This window comes from Portunus trituberculatus, chromosome 22, assembly GCF_017591435.1.
Source record: "Portunus trituberculatus isolate SZX2019 chromosome 22, ASM1759143v1, whole genome shotgun sequence".
Classification (NCBI taxonomy): Eukaryota; Metazoa; Arthropoda; class Malacostraca; order Decapoda; family Portunidae; genus Portunus; species Portunus trituberculatus.
Window position 1 is genome coordinate 10,377,776 of NC_059276.1, and position 22,500 is coordinate 10,400,275.

Below are 22,500 nucleotides of genomic sequence, written 5' to 3' on the forward strand. Positions count from 1 at the left end.
GTATAATTTCCTGAGACAATGAAATGAGTGGGAGAGGGAGAGGGAGAGGGAGAGAGGGAGAGAGGGAGAGTAAAGTGGGATGTAGGAGGTATCTGTGTTTTCCCACGAATGGGCAGCGCCTGGAGGAGGAGGAGGAGGAGGAGGAGGAGGAAAGGAAGGAAAGAACAAGACTGGAGGAGGAGGAGGAGAGAAATGGAAGAGAAGATGACATGTGATGCTTAAAGAAGGAAGAGGAATAGAAAGAAGAGGAAGAAGAAGAAGAGGAAGAGGAGGAAGAGGAGGAGGAGGAGGAGGAAAGATGAAATAGATGATAATTGGAGAGAAAATGAAGGATGTGTGTGTGTGTGTGTGTGTGTGTGTGTGTGTGTGTACAGGAAACATCTCCACCGTCCACCACTTGGGATAATGTCCTTAATGGTTCCTAGGATCCTTCTCAAGGGAGTCCTGGGCATCCTACTGACACCTTGACAACCTGGCCACCTCACTACCTGGCCGCTTGATTACCTGGCTATCTGTGCCGCCACCTGTTACCACCACCATCACCACCACCACCACCACCACCACCACCACTACCATCACGTCTACTCTCATAAGTCTGTCTACCTTAAAATGGCTCCTGGATTTCAAATATATTGCAGCTTATTGATAAAGTACTTGATTTATGCGACTAATACTTGTTTTCTGTTGATTAATGCACTTATTACAAAGGTAGCTCACAGTTTCCCTCAAGATCTGACAACTAGACACTCTTATAAGTCTGTCTACACTAAAATGTCTCCTGGATTTCAAATATATTGTAGCTTATTGATAAAGTACTTGATTTACGTGGCTAATACTTAATTTCTGTTGATCAATGCACTTATTACAAGGATAGTTCAGTGTTTTCCTCAAGATCTGACAACTAGACATTCCTGGGACACCATTCTAATTGAGATTCAAGAGCCACTTTACAGTAGACAGACGATAATGCCTTTAAAACTACCACTATCATTACTCTCTTCTTCACCACCATCACCATCATTACTCTCATCTTCACCACCATCACTATCATTACTCTCATCTTCACCATCACCATCATTATTCTCATCTTCATCATCACCATCATTACTCATCTTTATCTCATTTTCACCACTATCACTATCATTATTCTCATCTTCACCACCATCACTGTCTTCATTTCACTCTTTTCTCCCTCACTATCTTCATTTTTCCTCGCTTTATCACAAATTTTCCTTTCTTTTCTTCTGATTTCAATTTCCCTTAAAACTTTTCCCATTAAAACACTTCTATTCAATTACTTTTCTGGCTCACCTATCCTTTTTCCTCTTCCTCCTCCTCCTCCTCCTCCTCCTCCTCCTCCTCCTCCTCCTCCTCCTCCTCCATTTTCAAGGACAGCAATTTCCCATCAATTCTTCCTATACTATTTCCCGTGACTTTGGAAACCAGAAGGAGATGGGAAAGAATTGGACGAGAGAGAGAGAGAGAGAGAGAGAGAGAGAGAGAGAGAGAGAGAGAGAGAGAGAGAGAGAGAGAGAGAGAGAGAGAGAGAGAGAGAGAGAGAGAGATTAGATGGGAGAAGAGGAAGGAAGAGATGAAAGGAAGGAAAGGAGGAGACTGTTAATAAAGATGGAAAGGTGTGGAAGGAAGAAGGAAGAGAAAAAAAGTTAGGAAGAAAGAAAATTAATAAATAAAAGAGGAAAAAGACTGGAATGGGAGGAATTAGGAGAAAATGATAATAGAAACGAAGGAAAAGAAGAAGAAAACAGTTGATGGAAAGGGAATAAGGAAAAAGAAGAGAGAAATGGAAGAAATAGAGTAAGAAAATAAAAAAACGAGTATAATAAATAAGGGAAAGAGTGAAAAGGTAGAGAGAATCAGAAAAAGGACAAATTGAAAGAATAAAGAAAAAAGAAAGAAAGGATTAAAATAGTAACAGGAGGGAGGGAGGGAAGGAGGGAAGGAAAGGGGGAGGAGTAACAGGCGTGGGAAGAAGGAGGGCGAGAAAGAGAAGGGCGTGGAAGGAAGAGGAAGAGGAAGAGGATATGGAGTAAGTGGGTGCGAGAGATAACAGTTGGAATATTCAACGCATGTTTCCTCTACACACACACACACACACACACACACACACACACACACACACACACACACACACACACAGGAAGCGCCATATCGTTAGGTTAGGGAATAAAGTTGGTTAATATCTCACAAATTGATGATAAATAGACATGCCATACTCTCTCTCTCTCTCTCTCTCTCTCTCTCTCTCTCTCTCTCTCTCTCTCTCTTTACGTAATTGAAGATGGTGAAGAAGCAGAAGAAAAAGAAGACACAACAACAACAACAACAACAACAACAACAATAAGGATAGAGAAAAGCAAATTTAAGATGAGAATAGAAAAAAAAAGTACAAGAAAGAAGAAGAAAGAAGAGGAACAGGAAGAAGAAGAAGAAGAAGAAGAAGAAGAAGAAGAAGAGAAGAAGAAGAACAACAACAACAACAACAACAACAAGAGAGAGAGAAAAAAAAAACTTTAAGACGAAAATAGAAAAAAAGGTAGAAGAAAGAAGAAGAAGAAGAAGAAGAAGAAGAAGAAGAAGAAGAAGAAGAAGGAGGAGGAGGAGGAGGAGGAGGAGGAGGAGGAGGAGGAGAAGCGCAACCAATGGGGGCAGTGGAGCATAACCCGACACAGGCCTTCCACAGCAGGAGTTCCTAAGGGGCTGTGAACGCCGCTTGGACCTTTGCTGATTGTAAGGCAGCGCTGGTGGTGGTGGTGGTGGTGGTGGTGGAAGAGAAAAGTGTGATGGGACGGTGGAAACAACAGGACAGTGAGTCATGTGAGGGAGGCGAGGCATGACGCTAAACATTTCTGAAGGAGGCGATGGGGGAGGTGAAGGAGAAGGTGGTGGTGGTGGTGGTGGTGGTGGTGGTGAAGATTTTGTGGGGAAGGAAAGAAGGATTGAACGAGAGAAGGAAAGGATGAAGGAAGATGGAGAAGAATGAAGGAACGGGATAAAGAAAGCAAGAAAAGGAAAAGTAAGGAAGAAATGAAGAAATGAGAAGACAAAAGGAAAAAAAACAGAAAGAAGATAGAAATAAAGATGAAAGAAAGAAAATAATGCAATGAAGAAAGAAGGAATAAGAAAAACTGAAAACAAAATAAACTAACTAGTGAATCAAAGAAGAAAAACGAAAAAAAAAAGAAAACACAAAGAAAATTGATGAAAGAAAATAGAAAAGAAGAAGAGAAAGAAGAGAAGAGAGAGAGAGACAGAGATAATTAGACACTCAAGAACAACAAAAATAAAAAAAAGAATGATGAAAATAAATAGAGAGAAACAAAAGATAAAGATGAAAGGGATAGAAGAGAGGGAGAGAAGAGAGGGAGAGGAGCAGGGAGAGAAGGAGGGAGAGGAGACTGATGAGAGTAAATGAGGAGAAAAAAGAGAAAATAAAAGAAGGAACATGACGTGGATTAGAGGAGGAGGAGGAGGAGGAGGAGGAGGAGGAGGAGGAGGAGGAGGAGGAGGAGGAGAAGAAGGAGGAGGAGGAGGAGGAGGAGAATTTTTGTGAGCTTTTACTTTTCTTCACACACACACACACACACACACACACACACACACACACACACACACACACACACACACAGGCGGTCGCGGTTAAACAGGCAAACAGACAGACAGACAGACACGATAGGTAAATATGGCATGAAGACAGATGTGTGTGTGTGTGTGTGTGTGTGTGTGTGTGTGTGTGTGAAGGAAAATTAAAGTTGGCTCTTTTTTATCTTTATTTTCATTTTGTTCCCTTTTCCTTTTCTTTTCCTCTTTTCCTTACTTCTGAAATGCAAGGCCAGATAATTTCCTCTCCATTTCCCTATTATTTCCTTTTTTTCCTCCCGCTGACAGTTGGGAAATATATCGAAGACTCTCTCTCTCTCTCTCTCTCTCTCTCTCTCTCTCTCTCTCTGGTAAATACAGAAAATAAATAAATAATACACCTGAAAAATCAAAATAAAAACACCAAACAATAAAAAAAAACGAAACAAATAATGAAACGTGACTTTTCTTTCTGTTTCAATATTCTTTCGCTCATTAACTTATTGTATCGTCATTTTCCTCTAATTTTCCCTCCCTTTCCCTCCCCAGGTGAGTCCGTGCACAGGTATTTCCCGAAGGACAAAGGAACCGTGAAGGATTGAGTGACTTTTGGCGATAAGGAATGGACTGGAGGGAGGAAGGAGAGACGCAACACAAGGGAACACAAAGGAAGATCCAGCAGCAGCAACTCTTTTGGCCCTTTCAGTGGTATCTTATGTTCGTATTCTCAAACACTCCTGCGCTTCACCTCCACTATTTCAAAAGGCTTTATTTACATGTACATGAATCTTTAAAGGTGTTATTACGATTCTAGAGGCAGTGACAAGATTTCTACATTATTAACTGTGAAACACTCTTGAATAACCCGCTATTCATCTCTGTGGCCTTATAAAACAACAGTGGTGAGAGAGAAGAACGTTTTTAAGTATGTTTTTAAGGTTTTGAAGGCAGAGTGATAAGATTTCTACATTATTAACTGGGAAAACGCTCTTGAAAACCCCGCTAATCATCTCTGTGGCCTTGAAAATTAGTCGTGGTGAGAGACAACAGCGTTTCTAAACAAGTTTTTAAGGTTCTACAAACAGAATGACAAGATTTCTACATTATTAATTGGAGATACACTCTTGAAAATCCCGCTAATCATCTTTATGGCCTTGAAAAATAGTTTTTGAATTCGGACCATGAAGAAGAAAAAAAGAAGGAAGAAAGAAGAAATGAAGGAAATAGAGTAAATATATAGATGGGGATGATAAATAGGGAGGTAAGATATGATAGGAAGAGAGAAGGAGGAAAAAGAAGGAAAGAAGGAAGAAATTAAAGAAAGTAGAATAAAGTTAAGGTAAGGAGAGAAGGAAAGAAATGAAGCAAACGAAGAAAAAAAAAGGAAGAAAACTAGAATAAAGATACAAAGAACACAAGAAAGACCAAACCAGCAACAACAAAAAAGAAAGAATATATAAAAACAATATGAAGGAAGGGAAAAAGAAAAAAGAAAAAAAAACAAGAGAATACTAATTACTGCTATCTCTCCTTCAATTTACCTTCCATTACATTAAAAAGTAAACATGAAGAGGAGAATGACAGAAAAAAAATAATAAATAGGAAAAGGATGACAATGGCAACAGTAGGAGGAGGAGGAGGAGGAGGAGGAAATACTAGTGTGTCATGCAAAAGTTTCCGTAATTGTAAGGTTTTCTGAGTTCCTCTCCCACGCCTCCTCCTCCTCCTCCTCCTCCTCCTCCTCCTCCTCCTCCTCCTCTATGATTGCTATCGTGTCCATATTTTCTGATAAAGGTAGTGGCCATGAGGAGTTACGACCACTTCTCTTGTTGTCTCAGTCGTAGTAGTAGTAGTAGTAGTAGTAGTAGTAGTGGTAGTAGTAGTAGTAGTATTGGTAGGTGGTGGTGGTGGTGGTGGTGGTAGTAGTAGTAGTAGTAGTGGTGGTACTGGTAGTGGTAGTAGTAGTAGTAGTAGTAGTAGTAGTAGTAGTAGTAGTAGTAGTAGTATAAAGAAAATCACAGTATAAAAAACACAACAACAACAACAACAACAACAACAACAACAACAACAACAACAACAAGGTCGCTTTTATCATCCCCTCTCTTCTTTTCCTAACTTTCCCACCCTCCTCCCTTCCTCCCTTTATTCCTCCTCCCTTCCTCCTTTTATTCCTCCTCCCTTTCTTACACGCTCCCTTCAACTCTTCCATTCCCTCTATTATCATCACTTCAACTTCTTACCTCTCTCTCTCTCTTAGTGGGAACAATGATAAGCAAAACAGGGCCTTGTTCTCGTAGTGTATAGAGGTCATGGTCTTATACGCGTCATTAACTTGTGAGAGAATGATTATTATTATTATTATTATTATTATTATTATTATTATTATTATTATTATTATTATTATTATTATTATTATTATTGTTGTTATTGTTGTTGTTACAGAGAGAGAGAGAGAGAGAGAGAGATTATACGCATATCACTTCATAGATAAGAAACAGAGAAAGCAAATATAAGTAGAGGAAGAAAATAGATGAAGAAAATGAAGAAAAGGAGAAAACTATAAAAATTTCACTTGGAGAAAGACAAAAAGTAGAGAAAACAGAACAAAACAAAGAAAAAGAAAAAAATGAAAAAAAACATCAATAAAACACGAAACAAAAAGAAAAATAAGGAAAACACAACAAAAATAAAATTGAAAGAGAAAGAGAAAGAAAACAAGAAATAAAACATGAAAGAAAGGAAAATAAGAAAAAAAGAAATAAAACATTATATTACTCAGAAAAAAATTAATATAAGTGAAATAACGACCATAGAAACACTGGAAGCTTAGTTGATCCTATTTAATATAAGAGGGCGCCTTAATCCCACTCCGGAAGGAATAAAGGGAATCCAGTACTACTAAGAGGAGGATCGTGTCAAGGAAGGAGATTGGGGGCGTGAGTAAAGGGGAGGAGGAAGAGGAGGAGGAAGGAGAGAAGATCCCATTCTTCCTTGCCACGCTTCCTCCCGCACGCAAGGGATTTGTGACTTGATCCTGTATGTGTGTGTGTGTGTGTGTGTGTGTGTGTGTGTGTGTGTGTGTGTGTGTGTGTGTGTGTGTGTGTGTGTGTTTGCAGTATAAATGGTGGAACAGAAAGAAGAAAAGAAGAGAAGAAGGAAAGAGAAGAAAAATTAGAAGAAGAAAAAGAAAAAGAAGAAGAAGAAGGAGGAGGAGGAGGAGGAGGAGGAAGAGGAGGAGGAGGAGGAGGAGGAGGAGGAGGAGGAGGAAGAAAATTAAGTAGAAGAGTAGGAGGAGGAAAATAAAAAGCAACAATGATGAAAAATAGAAAATAAAATAAAGAAAACGAAACAAATCTCTCTCTCTCTCTCTCTCTCTAATCCCCCTCGCGTGCCGGGTTGCACTTCGTTAAATCCCCAGAACCGAAAATGAATACTTCCGCACAGAGAGAGAGAGAGAGAGAGAGAGAGAGAGAGAGAGAGAGAGAGAGAGAGAGAGAGAGAGAGAGAGAGAGAGAGAGAGAGCAACAAAGGGACAAAAAACTTCTCCTGAGAATACTTGAAGCAAAAGGAAAGTAATTGGATGACTTTTCAACATATTCAAGTCCTCCTCCTCCTCCTCCTCCTCCTCCTCCTCCTCCTCCTCCTCCCTATACAGTGGAGGAGGATATGTTGGAAGAGCTGATGGAAAAAGGGGAGCCGATAAAGGAAGGAGAAAAACACTAAAGAGGAGGAGGAGGAGGAGGAGGAGGAGGAGGAGGAGGAGTAGGAGGAAGAGGGGGAGGAGGAGGACAACCACGACGACGACTAATAGTGTGTGTGTGTGTGTGTTTGTGTGTGTGTGTGTGTGTGTGTGTGTGTGTGTGTGATTCACCTCGGTCGTTTGCTGGTTACCCAGCCAGTCTTCCCCATTACGGAGCGAGCTCAGAGCTCATAGACCGATCTTCGGGTAGGACAGACCACAACACACTCCACACACCGGGAAAGCGAGGCCACAACCCCTCGAGTTACATCCCGTACCTATTTACTGCTAGGTGAACACACCCCACACATTAAGAGGTTTGCCCATTTGCCTCGCCGCTTACCGGGATTCGAACCTGGCCCTCTCGATTGTGAGTCGAGCGTGCTAACCACTACACTACGCGGTGTGTGTGTGTGTGTGTGTGTGTGTGTGTGTGTGTGTGTGTGTGTGTGTAAACAAAAGAGAGAGAGAGAGAGAGAGAGAGAGAGAGAGAGAGAGAGAGAGAGAGAAGCCACCAGTTCCCTCCACAACATTCCTCACATTCTACCCTTTCCTCCTCCTCCTCCTCGTCCTCCTCCTCGTCCTCCTCCTCGTCCTCCTCCTCCTCCTCTGTCATTCTCCCTCCAACCCTTTGACAGCGCCGGCGTGGAATGGAGAGACGGATGGAGGGTGGGAGAGGAGAGAAGAAAGGGAAGGAAAGAAAGAGGAGAGGGAGAGAAAGAGGGAAAAATGGAGATAGGATGCTGAGAACTGGGAAGGAAATATCACGTGTATGTCTGTCTGTCTGTATGTATGTATGTATGTAAGTAATATGCATAGAGACATACATACATAGAGACAGACAGAGAGATTAATTTATCCCTACAAAGTCATTATATTTTCATTCGTTTATATATTTTTTTCTCTTTTCTTGATTTTTCTTATTTTTTGTGATCTCTATTAGTTTTATTATTGATTTTCTTTGTTATTTACTATTGTTACCTTACCCAAATACTTTATATTAGAAAAGATTATGTATTTTCCTTGAATTTATCCCCTCAGTACTGGGACACATTTTTACCTTGTGATTTGTGTACGAAACCGTTTTACTAACATTATGAAGATTAATGGCCACACTCTTCACTATTTGAATCCCTATATGTGTTTCCGAAGCTGCATAGAATCACCAGATATTATGCAGAATATGGAAACACGTCTTGGTTTTAAAGGGATTAATTTGAATTGAACGCATTTCTTATCAATTCATCTGTTATCTCTCATCTACCTTGCTATCATCTAAATCTTACCTGGCGCTCACCTGATCCCCGTGGAACCCGCCCTCCTTATCAACAATCTTTCTTTCCTTAAGCCTTCACCACACTCTTCATCTATTATAGTTCCTCCTTTAATCATATTTCTATCAATTTGGCTTATTCATTTAACTCTGCTGTATTATTTCAGTAAGTGCAACAGTCTAACTCCAATGACATGTTTTCCTATTTATTCTGTTTACTATCTGGTGATTTCATACAGCTTCAGAAACTTATGTAGGATTAAAATAGTTAAGACTGGCTATTAAACTTCTGACCTCCATAGACCCTTCCTAATGTCAGTAAAATCGTCTAACAACACCCAAAACTCATAGTAAAAATGCATTCCATTACTTCACCACACTTATTCGCCTCACTAACTCAAACTTCCTCTCTAACATGTCAAGTACGAACATCAACAACAACAAAACACATATAAATAACATCAACAACAAAAAAACACAAATAAAAACAAAAACACATACATATAACAAAAACACATATAAGTAACATCAACAACAACAAAAACACACATAAATAACATCAACAACAAAAGAGAAAAGCCTGTTTTAACTCATTTCCATAGGTGTTTACTCACGATCTCGTTACCTGCGCCTCTTATCAGCCTATCAGACTATCACCTTAATGTATTCCAGGTTAAGTTCACCTTGGCTTCACCTGACCTGCGTGGAACCTGCCCGGCCTCTTCCTGGGTCCCTTCCTGCCCTTCCTACCTGCCCTTCCCTCGTGGATCTTATCAGGCGCCCTCACGCAGGCAAGGGTGCAGGGGAGGGTATGTAGAGGAGCCCTACGTCTGTACCTGGGTGTGTTTATACCTGCACATGTCCAGGTGTGGGAAAGCCCTGAGGAAAGTGGTGGGTCTTGACTTTTTGACTTTACTGCTTGTGAATTAAATGTAGTGTGTGTGAGAACAATGCACACACACACACTCTCTCTCTCTCTCTCTCTCTCTCTCTCTCTCTCTCTCTCTCTCTCTTTCTGTGTGTGTGTGTGTGTGTGTGTGTGTGTGTGTGTGTGTGTGTGTGTGTGTGTGTCATAGGGTCAACACGGGAACATGAAGAGGTGAGAGGTTAACAGGAAGAAGGCCAAGAAGCAACAAGAGCCGAGGCTTCCCCGCTGGGCACACACCTGCAGGCTCGACAGGTTTGCATAGGTAATGACCACCTGGGCGCCTCACCTAGACTAATGAGGACAGGTGAGGGGGCTGACGCGGGCTGAGAGGCGGAAAGGGAATCAATATTTTCTTTTTTACAGCATAATGACAAAGTTAAAAACGTGAACTTTGAACCCACACGTGCTTACATTACTTATCGCCTCTTTCTCTCCCTCTCTCTTTTACTCTCAATTCTATTCTACCTATTCTTTTTCTACTCCTTTTGGCTTTTTTATTCTATTCTTTACCTTCTAATACTTTCTTGCTCTCTTCTGCGAACCCACACTTGCCTACTTTACTTACTGCCTATTTCTCTCTTTCTATTCTTTATTCTATTCTATCTATTCCTTTCTACTCCTTCCTCTGACTTTCTTTTTTTTACTCCTTACTCTCTAATACTTTTCTTACTCTCTTCTGCCTTTGACTCTTTCTTACTCTTCTGTATTTCCTTTTTCTCCTACTTTTCTATCTGTCTTTTCACTGCCTAACGTAACTTAAATCCGACTTTCTTCTACTTATTACTCTATAATATTTTCCTACTCTCTTCTGCCTTTAACTTCTTCCTACTCCTCCGTATTTCCTTTTTCTTCTATTTTCTATCACTATCTGTCTTTTCACTGCCTAATGTAACTTAAATCCGACTTTCTTCTACTTCTTACTCTATAATTCTTTCCTACTCTCTTCTGCTTTTAACTTCTTCCTACTATTCCGTATTTCCTTTTTTATCTCCTATTTCTGTATGTCTTTTCGATGCCTAGCTTAACTTAACCAAACTAAGCTGGTACTCAGAAATTTTTGTTATAAACACTGCGACATTCACTCTTCACCGTAATAAATGCAGTTGTTTTCCGTCATTCTTTCTCTGTGTAACGTTATCATTATCTCTAACCTTCAACCTCGCACTCATTAACCCAGCAATTCTTAGCCTCATTTATCTATCCGTCTGTTGCTTCCACTCTTCTCTTTTCCCTGCTTGCTGCCTCGCCCACCCATCACTCCCCCACGCCCCAAAGTCCGCCACGCCCTCGCCTCGTCCCCCACCCGCTAATGGAGTGTTTGGCGAGGCAAGGACAGGCTTGGCAAAAACACATATCCTGTTTTTTTTTTTTTTTTTTGTAAATTGTTTGACTTCCTTTTGTATTTTGCTCTAAGTTGTGATGCTGTGATTCAACTCTCTCTCTCTCTCTCTCTCTCTTGGGTGGTTACTGAGAGAGAGAGAGAGAGAGAGAGAGAGAGAGAGAGAGAGAGAGAGAGAGAGAGAGAGAGAGAGTATTAAGTTAAGAGAGAGAAACAAAAGAATTAAACATGCCCAACTTTTTTTATCACGTCATTCCACCTCAAGGAAAAAGAAAACGAGGAAGGAGGTTGTTTTTTTTAACGCCTAACTAAATGAGATTAATTCGCAGCTTCCGATCTCCCACTTAGCGCCTTTAATTGCACGTCAGATGAGCCCTCCCTTCCTGCCGCCTTGCTCCAGCTCTCACCTGCAAGACACCATCACCTGCGCTCCTCCCGTACCTTTCTCCTTTACCTGCCGTGTATGGAGTGGAATACATATTGGAAATTGCATTGATAAGGTAGCGAAGGGTAAGGTGAGGGAAGGGAGAAGGGGTTGGGAGTGCAGTGGTGATGAAAAGGAGGATAAGGAAATGAAGGGAAAGGAATAGCAAAGTAGAAGGAAGAAAAGGTAAGGAATGAAAGTGAAAGGGAATAAGAGTGAAAAAGGAGAAAAGCAGAAAAAAATAGAAAAGACATGACAGTATTTGAAATGAAATGGAATGAGATGAGAAGGAAAGAAAGGAAGAAAAGAGAAAAAAGAGAGAAGCGAGAGAAAGAAAAGAATAATATCTAAAATAAAACAAGAAATTAATAAGTAAACACATGAGTAAAGGAGAAGAAGAAGAAGAAGAAGAAGAAGAAAAAAGAAGATGAGGAAGAAACAAAGGAAAAAGAAGAAGAACAAGAACAAGAACAAAAAACAAGACGAACAAAAAGAAGGAAAAAAGAGAAAATGAACAAGAAGAAACAAAAGAAGAAGAAAATTAACAACAACAACAACAACAACAACAACAACAACAACAATACACACACGGAAAGAGTAGAAGGTCTCAAAATAATAACAATAATCGTCGCTTTTTCATACTACCTCAAATTACTCACGCAAAAAAAAGAAAAAAACTCGTGATTAATCTTGAACATGCAAAGCGCGACTCCAGAAAGGCAGACAGCGGCGAGAGAAAGAAGTTAATGACTAAACGAGGCAATTTGGTCGTTAATGTGAGGGAGAGGGAGAGGGAGAGGGAGAGGGAGAGGAGAGGGAGAGGGAGGGAGAGGGAGGGAAAAAGAGAGAGAGAGAGAGAGAGAGTGAAAGGAGAAGAAAAAAGAGAAGAGTGGGAAGGAGAAGGAGAAAGAGAGAGATAGATACATTTTTTTCATTGTTTCTTTACCTTCTCTTCTCTTCTTTCGTCTCACTCTTCCTCTCTTCTCTCCTTTTCATCTCCTTCTTTCAATCTCCTGTCTTCCGTCCTTCCCTTCCTCTCTCCTTCCATCCTTCCTTCCTTCTCCTCTTCCTTCTTTACGACCTTCATTTTCATTTACACCTAACATTACCATCATCTCCTTCTCCTCCTCTTCCTCCTCCTCCTCCTCCTCCTCCTCCTCCTCCTCCTCCTCCTCCTCCTCCTCCTCCTCCAAAGGTCATGCTCTGTCCCCAGCTCCTCGCGTGCCCACTTGACACTGTGACCTCCACCCCTGTACCCAACTGTGACCTTTGACCTCTGACCCGGCAACAAACCACAAAGATGCGCCTTGACCACAAATTTAGAGAGAGAGAGAGAGAGAGAGAGAGAGAGAGAGAGAGAGAGAGAGAGAGAGAGAGAGAAATTATAAAAACTATTAGATATTACAAAAAAGGAGTTATTTTCTTTACCATCTCTTTTCACTAATTAACCTCAACAAATGACAAAACAATCCCAAAGAAAGAAAAAAAAAGACAAATAATCAAAAACAATGACAATAATGAAAATAACAAGATAAAAATCAAAACACCAACATTTTATTCTTATTTTTATCATAGCATCATTTTCTTATCACAAATACAGGTAATTTTCCGGTGTTACCTGGCTGAGTGACCAATTAACCTGCTTCTCCCTCTCCCTCTCCCTCTCTCTCTCTCTCTCTCTCTCTCTCTCTCTCACCTGAACATCAACTGCATCGCGAGACACTCAGGTAATAAGGCAATTAGTAAACAGAGACAGGTAGGTCGTGTGTGTGTGTGTGTGTGTGTGTGTGTGTGTGTGTGTGTGTGTGTGTGTGTGTGTGTGTGTGTGTGTATGTGTGTGTGTAGACGTATTAGTGTTCAGCATCCTTTGTTTCCTATGTAAAAATTTTAATAACAACAAAAACAACAATAATAATAGTAATGATGATGATGATAATAATAATAATAATAATAATAATAATAATAATAATAATAATAATAATAATAATAATAATAATAATAACAATAATAAGGAAAAGTGAGAGGGATTCGAACAGGGGATTCTTGAAAGGCAGACAAGAGCGCTCTCAACAACAATGGCCCTTATCTAACACAAAGAACAAAGCACTGATAACACACACACACAGACACACACACACACACACACACACACACACACTCTCTCTCTCTCTCTCTCTCTCTCTCTCTCTCTCTCTCCCTTATCACACGTATCAACAAACGCCAAGATACAAAACGACTCATTTCCTGATAGCAATTCTTCCAACACGAGTCTGATCATAGAAAACGGATAAAAAGAGCATTAAAGGACAGACTAATGTATTTTGAAGGGGAGGGCATCATAGTGCTATACTGGGAGGGATGTAAGGGTGATATTTCTGGTTTTTATATAAGTATTGACGGTTTTATGGGCTGTGTTTTGTTGTGTATGTGTTTTTTTATTTGATATCTGCTTCTCACGTGATTCCTGCGTTAGAGAGAGAGAGAGAGAGAGAGAGAGAGAGAGAGAGAGAGAGAGAGAGAGAGAGAGAGAGAGAGAGAGAGAGGGTAAAAATAATAGTCTCTGGTCTTTTTCTTCATTATAGAAAACGTGTATTTCTTTCAGTTAAGTGGGCAACTAAAGCAAAAAATATACTACCTTCATTTTGATTTAATTTTCTCTTTCTATCTTCTTTTCATCCTTTTTTTCTTAACTACTACTACTACTACTACTACTACTACTACTACTACTACTACTACTACTACTACTGAGAAAGATTATACAGTAGCAAATATTAGAAGACTGTACACCCTCTAATATTTACATAGTGTAGTGTACTCTCCTATCAGTCACGTACATGAACTGAGAATAAAGACAAGGGTGTGTTCAAAGCGTCATAGTGAAGATCAGCCTTTAGTAACTGGTGGAGATACGGTATTGATGCTGTTAAGATTCCATAGTGAGGAAGTACAAGGATTAGTGTGGTTGTAGAGAGCGTGTTGTGTGTTAGTTTCTGGTCAAACACAGCGCTGGAAGGAACGAGATGTGTTTTTCCTTCTGACGCTGTGAGAAAAAAGGAAAAGGAGAAACAGGAAGAAGAAAAGAAGTGTGGATAAATTAAAGAGAGGAAGTGAGAGGACAAAGAAGAACAAGATTTAGCAATACAAGCTCAAATCAAGAAAAAGAAGAAAAGACGAAGTTTTATAGACACAGAAAGACAAAGGGATAATCATCAACAACAACAGCACCCCCACCATCACCATCACCACCACCACCAACAACAACAACAACAACAACAACAACAACAGTCACACAAACTCACAGCCAGACCATGTTCATCAAAATTAAAGGCACCAAACACGAGCCACAACAGAAAGTGAAGAGGAAACTGCACCACCAGCGGCGACAGAAGAAAGGCACTCGAAAGACTCTCCAATTTCCAAACCAGCACTACGACACGCCACGCCCGAAGAGCCACGGAATCTGCGCCCTTGTGGCCTCCCGCAGAAAGGCGCCCTGGGAAGTTGAGGTTTCCAAGAGGAAGAGTGGCGGGAACTAGTCGCTTTTGAGATCTCCGAAGCAAGACGATTAGAGAACACTGACTCTACGAAACCAAATGACCTTCTCCAGCAAATGATTGACACGTATAGGAAGAGCAAGGCAGAGCACTCCAACGATTCACAATGTACCGAGTCAGTTTTCAAGGAGATCTTAGAGGACAAGAAAGAAGGAAAGGACCTGTCTTTTATGTTCGCCAGCAGGTCATTCCCGGGACCTCTGCAGTGTAGTAATGACATGTGTAGGAGGAAGCACCCTGAGGCCTTCCTGTCTGACGCCGGTAAGGTCTGCAAGCACTGCGGTGGTCGAGATTTCAAAGTGGGGAAGCAAGCTAACAGTCAAGACAAAGGGTCCAGCTACTCTTACTCCGACCTTAGCTTCCTTGACCGCTATTACTTCAAAGGAGAGAAAGGAAGTAGTGAAGACAAAGGGTATAGCTTCTCTGAGCCTAACACTCCTCCTCTAGCCAGCTTCTCCCAGTCAAGTGATAAAGGGGCCAGTGAAGACAAATGTTCCAGCGCCTCCGTTTCAAACCCTTGCTTTCCTGACCATTATTACTTCAAAGGAGAGAAAGGAAGTAGTGAAGACGATGGGTATAGCCTCTCTGAGCCTAACACTCCTCCTCTAGACAGTTTATTCCAGTCAAGTGATAAAGGGGACAGTGAAGACAAAAGTTCCATCGCCTCTCTTTCAAACCCTTGCTTTCCTGACCACTATTTGCAAGGCGAGGAAGGTTTACATGTTGACAAAGGAGTACCTAAGCACGGAGTCTTCCCACAGCGACTGACAACTGCGGAATACATGTCAAGGGTACAAGAAGTGCAGAGAGGCGAGAAGGTGTTGACGATGGAAGAGTATTTCACTAAGTATGGGAAGCAATGAAGTGGTGGAGTGAAGTGGTGAGGTGGTGATGGTCAGAAGTGAAGTGAAGTGGAGTGGTTAAGGTCGAAAGTGAAGTGAAGTGATGAGGTGAATTGAAATGGAGTAGTGAGATGGTGAAGTGAGGTGGTGAAGGTCAGAAGTGAAGTGGTGAAGTGAAGTGAAGTGAAGTGGTGAAGGTCAGAAGAGAACTCACAGACAATAATGGCGGAGCATATTGTAACACAGCATAATAAATCGTAACATAACAAAACTTTTATACAAGAAAGGAAAACTAGCTAAGGGTAGCATAACCTAAAAAAAAAAAAAAAAGAGATCCACTTAGTCGCCAGTTCCCATGCACGTCCGGGAGAAGAATAAATCGAAGTTGTAAAAATCTTAACCATCTTTCATTTTGTCTTGTTCATAACTCAGTGACTTAAAAATAACACGTGTTGGTTTTATTATTTTCATCCATACGCTGTTACAAATCCTCTTCAACTTTTAGTAATCAATGTTATCACTAAAATAATTATATATGTTACTTTTAAGGATGGATTATTACTATTATTATTATTATTATTATTATTATTATTATTATTATTATTATTATTATTATTGTTATTATTATATTTCACTATAAGAATAAAGAAAACTATTAATTTTGATTCGTTTATTCAACAACACTTAGATATAAAAAGAAGACTATATACTTGTTCTCTCTCTCTCTCTCTCTCTCTCTCTCTCTCTCTCTCTCTCTCTCTCTCTCTCTCTCTCTCTCTCTCTCACCTTGAACAGCGAGAAGGTCAAGAGCTTTTTCCACTCTACATTACTAAAAAAAAAAAAAAAAAAAAAAGAAAAAAAAGGAAATTACGTATTTTTTTGAGAAAGAGAAAAAATGAAGAGAAAAAAATAGAAAAAAAATGAAAAAAATAAATTAGAAGAACGAAAACAACAGAGAGAGAGAGAGAGAGAGAGAGAGAGAGAGAGAGAGAGAGAGAGAGAGAGAGAGAGAGAGAGAGGGGAAGGGGGGGAGACTGCAGGTCCATATCCTCCCTTGCCTCGTTACAAGCTTTACCTGTTGTCCAGAATGTGACGTCACTTCCGGTACAGGTACACAGGGGCGTGGGAAGGTGCAAGAGAGAGAGAGAGAGAGAGAGAGAGAGAGAGAGAGAGAGAGAGAGAGAGAGAGAGAGAGAGAGAGAGAGAGAGAGAGAGAGAGAGAGAGAGAGAGAGAGAGAGAGAGAATGACCGGAAACCTCAAGAAGGGCAGACACACACAGGTATTTCCACGTCGTTGATGGGGGAGGGGAACGGGGGAGGGGAGGAGGAAGAGGAAGAGGAGGAGAAGGGGAAGAGGGAAGAGGGAAGGGGAAGAAGGGGAAGGAACTGCAATCTTACATACAACCCTTTTTCCCACACTTCCCCCTCTCCTCCTCCCCTTTAAGCCACTCACCTCTAGCTCCCCTCTCTCTCTCTCTCTCTCTCTCTCTCTCTCTCTTCTATACTCTTAATTAATTTTTCCTCCTATTTTTGTTTTATCTTCAAATATTTTCTTTTCAACACTTTTTTTTTCTGTCTCTTTAAATTTGTGTCTTGTTTTCTGTCTCCTTGTTTCTCTCTTCCTTGTTTTGTCCCTTTAAATGTGCGATTTTTAAACTGTGGATTGGTAGAAAGGAAGGAAGAAAGAAAGAAAGACAGAAAAAGAGAGAAAAAGGAGGAAAAGAGAAAAAAGAAGGAAAAGAAAGAAAGAAAGAGAGGAAGAAAAGAAGGAAGAAAATTGAAAGAAGAAAGAAAAGGAAAGAAGGAAAGAATGAAAGAAAGGGAAAGAAGGAAAAAATGGGAAAGACAGAAGGAAAGAAAGAAAAAAACAAGGAAGGAAGGAAGGAAGGAAAGTAAGCAAAAAGAAAGAGAAAAAAAGGAACGAAAGAAAGTACAGAAAGAAAGAAAAAAAAAGAAAAATTAAAGAAAAAGATGAATAGAAAGACACACCAAAATAAATAAATCAAATAAAATAAAAAAAATACCTAAAAACTAACAAATTCTCTCAAAAGTCCTAAAAAACACAAACCCTTAAGAAAAATTAAAATAATGTCACAATCACTCCAAAAAAATGCTCATTTAAAACCCTCACCCTTTAAAACACCCTTAAAACGATACCCTAGAATATGCACACCGTTAAATTCACCTCCAAACCCCTTATCCCCTTAAAAACCCCTTAAACACCCTAAAACCCTCCTTTAGTGCATTTCCCTGAATAAGGCTTGTATTCTCAAACACTCCTGCGCTTCACCTCCGCTATTTCAGAAAGGTTTTATTTAAATTGAGACGAGGTTTTTAAGGTGTTTTTAAGGTTCTATAGGCAGAGTGACAAGATTTCTACATTATTAACTGGAGAAACCCTCTAATCATTTCTGTGGCTTTGAAAAACAATCGTGGTGACAGAGCAAAGTGTTTTAAAGGTGTTTGTATGGTTCTAGAGGCAGAATGACAAGATTTCTATATTATTAATTGGTAAAACACTCTTGAAATCTCCGCTAATAATTCATGTAACCTTGAAAAACAATCGTGGCGAGAAAGCAAAGCGTTTTCAAGGTGTTTTTATGTTTCTAAAGGCAGAGTGACAAGATTTCTACCTTAATACATGGAGAAGCACTCTTGAAAACCCCGCTAAACATTACTGTAGCCTTGGAAAACAGTCGTGGTGAGAGGCAAGCGTTTCAGAATATGGACCTAAATTTCCCACGGCAAAGGCAAGGCTAAGGCCAAAGGGGATCATAGAAAACGGATGAACGTGACTTGGTTTAAGGGAAGACTTCTTTAGTGTGACCGCAGCGCCTCGCACCTTCAACCTCAGTGGATTAAGGCGCCTCACAGGTACCGCCCTTACCTGTGTGGCTTCTCATTAACCTGGAATTATGTCTCGCGTCTCCACCTGGCACAGTTTGAGGCCTAAAGGTTCATTTTGTGTGGATTTTGTATTTTTTTGTGCTTTCTCTTTTTTTATGAGATTAAAGTATTTTTTTTTTCTCTCTCTCTCTCTCTCTCTCTCTCTCTCTCTCTCTCTCTCTCTCTCTCTCTCTCTCTCTCTCTCTCTCTCTCTCTCTCTCTCTCTCTCTCTCTCTCTCTCTCTCTCTCTGTCTCTCTCTCTCTCTCTGTCTCTCTCTCTCTCTAATTAGTCACGTCCACTGGGAGTGAGTCGAGCTAGCTTTCACCTGCATGACTAATTAAATAAAAGCCACATGCCTTAACACAGAAATGATGAATGACTACACACACAGGTAAAAATATCGAAAAAGAAAAAAAACAGACGAAAAACATTGAAAACACCAACAAAAAAAAGCATCTAACGGCAATAAAAAAACACGTAAATTAACGCTCGAATTAGCAAAACACTAACACAAACACACAAACACACACAATCACACACACAGTAAGGAAACTAACCAAACCGGAGCGTCCATGATGTTTTAAATGTTTATGGGCCAACACCACCACCACCACCACCACCACCACCACCACCCATGCCATGACGCAACACCCCCGCACGCTATCCTAGTAGGGGCGTGTTGGTGGGGATGTCAGAGTAATGGGGGAGAAAGTGTGCGTGTCTTGATGGGGTGAATGGGTGAAGGGAGGGTGCGAGTCTATGGCTGTGTGTGTGTGTGTGTGTGTGTGTGTGTGTGTGTGTGTGTGTGTGTGCTGTCGTCAGTAAGGGTATAAACAAAGCAGCGACATTTAAAGGAGGTAAGAAGTAATTGACAAAACCGTGTGAATCTTAAATGACTAGTAGAGGTGGTGAGACAAAGCTAGTAGTAGTAGTAGTAGTAGTAGTAGTAGTAGTAGTAGTAGTAGTAGCAGCAGTAACAGCAGCGCCAGTAAAAAACAACACCACTCTACCGTTAAAACTATTCAGGTGTGGAGTGAATGGTGATGACAAGAGTGGCCGTGGTGGTGGTTGAGGTGATGGTGAAGATGTTGGCATTGGTGGTGACACTGGTGATGAAGACAATGGTGGTGAAGTGGGTTAATGGTGAGCCTGTGAACTAACTCCACCTCCCCAACAGTTAAATAATCACACAGAACTTAGAGGAAGGAGGAGGAGGAGGAGGAGGAGGAGGAGGAGGAGGAGGAGGAGGAGGAGGAGGAGGAGGAGGAGGAGGAGGAGGAGGAAAAAAGGAGGAGAGGAAACATGTCTGGTGAGGTTATTGCTGGAGGGAAAATTGTAGTGGTGAAGTAATGACCGCTGAGAGAGAGAGAGAGAGAGAGAGAGAGAGAGAGAGAGAGAGAGAGAGAGAGAGAGAGAGAGAGAGAGAGAGAGAGAAAAGATTTAAGAAATGAAAGAAATGATATTAGCTCTCTCTCTCTCTCTCTCTCTCTCTCTCATAAGAAGATACAAAAAGTGCATAATTGAACGGTATTTCAGAGCAAACGAGACTAATTTTCCCTAATATGAAGTAAATAAGAGATCGTGAATAAGACACACACACACACACACACACACACACACACACACACACACACACACACACACACACACACACACACACACACACACACACACACTTGCAATGCTTCTTGTCGATTTTTCTCCCCCTGATTCGTTGTATTTTCTCACAATTTTCTTTAATTTAGAGCTATTTCACAATTCACTTTCTTCTTTCTCTACCGTTTGTTTTTCTTTTGCTTTGTGTGACTCGGTGTGACACTCTCTCTCTCTCTCTCTCTCTCTCTCTCTCTCTCTCTCTCTCTCTCTCTCTCTCTTATTTTAACTGTGACATGTGTAAATTTTCTCTCTTTCTTAATCTAAGTTCGTGTTGCTTTAATTTTGTCGCTTTCTTTCTTTAAATAACGACACGCAATCATCTGTACTTCAATTATGTCTTCCTCCTCCTCCGTCTCCTCCTCCTCCTCTTCCTTCTTCTTCTCTTCTTTGTCTTCTTCCTCCTCTTCTAAGTTCAATGCAATCTATTTCATTCTTCCTTTACTCATTTATTTCTCTTCTTTTTGTTCCATTCACTGTGATTCTTTCAATATTTTTCAATCAACTCCTTTTCCCATTTTTCATTAATATTTATTTCTCGTTTTCTTTATTGAGTAACTTAGAAATACGTAAATTAAACTAAATATGTCAAAATAGAGGCTAAAATACGCCAAAAATCTCAAAATATTCTCAAAGCAACTCTTTTTCCCATTCTTTCTCGATATTTCCTCCCGTTTTTTGTTCAATTTCAAAATCAGTATTTCACATCACGTTTTCTTCGGCGGAAATTTTAAGGGCAGACTTCGCTCACTCGGTCGTAACTCGTGTAGCGATAGAAAATGGAACGTCACTTTGTTTTTCTCCTCAATTATGTGGCCATTGTGTGTGTGTGTGTGTGTGTGTGTGTGTGTGTGTGTGTGTGTGTGTGTGTGTGTGTGTGTGTGTGTGTGTACGTTGATAATTTCTTTACTTTTAACTCGCTTCCGTCCTGTCTGTCTGTCTGAGTGTCTGTATGTCTGTCTCTCTCCCTTCCTCCGTCTTTTTTCCTCCCTCAGGCACTACTTCCTCTCCTCCTCCTCCTCCTCCTCCTCCTCCTCCTCCTCCTCCTCTTCCTCCTCCTCAGACTAATACTACTCCTCCTCCACCTCTTTCTCCCCTCTTCCTCTTCCCACATCCTCTCTTCGTCCTTCTTCTCTTCTTCCCACACTCCCTCCTTCCCTCCCTTCCTCCTTCCTTCCCTTCGGCCACCTGCTGTTACCTGCTCAATTCACCTGGATCACTGTTTATTAGAAGGAGAGAAGGAGAGAGAAGAAGAGAAAGGGAAAGAAGACAAGGGAAGAGAAGAGAAAGGAAGAAGGAGAGGAGGAGAAAAGAAGAGAAGCAAAGGAGAGAAAGGAAGAAATACAGAAGGAAAGAAAAAATAAGAGGAGAGAATTAGAAAAAGAGAAATACTGAGACTGTTTCCATATCAGGTCATAGTTTACATACATTCAGACAGACAGACACACAGACACACCAGTAACTCACCCATCACTCAATCTCTCCCTTCCACCCCCATTCTATCACCCCTCCATCACTACCCCGCCAACGCACACCCCGGCATACCCCCCCCACACCGGAACCACGACCCTTCCCCGTCTCGCCCCTCCACCGACCCATCACCACCACCACCACCACCACCATCACCACCACCGGAACCAGCGTAGCGCGAGTCTGTTCCCCGCGCGTTTAGTTTCCTGCGCGTGGGCGATCTGCTAGCACGCGCCACGTACGCTCCCAAACGCACGCACGGACACACGGACACTCACGGACATTCACGGACACTCACGGGGACTCACGGACAGACACAGAGGCACAGTTAACACGTGTCCGCTCCTGTATCCGTGTTTGGTTATTTACAAGTGTCGCAGTGTCGTGTGAGTGTGGCGTGTGTTGGGAGAGAAGCGGTGAGAGTGACACACGCCTTACTACACGCCTGCACGTGACTCCCGCCCCTCTCTCCTCTCCCTCGCTCCCAAACACGCCTACAGTGTGAGAAGCTACTGATGGTGAAGTGATGCAGTGAGACAGTGAGATTGTGAGACAGTGAGAGACAGTGGTGATTTCATTTATATCTACATCTACTTTTTCGTCCATTTTCCCTCCAGTCCTTTTCCCATTGTTATCTCCTCCATCTCTCTCTCGTTTCCTCTACCACCTCTCTATCTCCCTCTCCCTCTCCCTCCGTGTCTCCAAATATAGTCTCGTCTACTCAATCTCTCCTTCTCTCCTTTCCTTCCGAAGACCCGCAGAGTCCTTCCTTCCTCTCCTCCCTCCTGTCTTTC

At 41.2% G+C, this 22,500-nt stretch overlaps 1 protein-coding gene across 1 annotated transcript in view; it reads right to left on the reverse strand.

Annotated features, from left to right (window-relative positions):
• The window catches only part of LOC123507441, a 106,719-nt gene that overhangs the window by 49,562 nt on the left and 34,657 nt on the right, over positions 1 to 22,500 (reverse strand). The window lies entirely within an intron of this gene.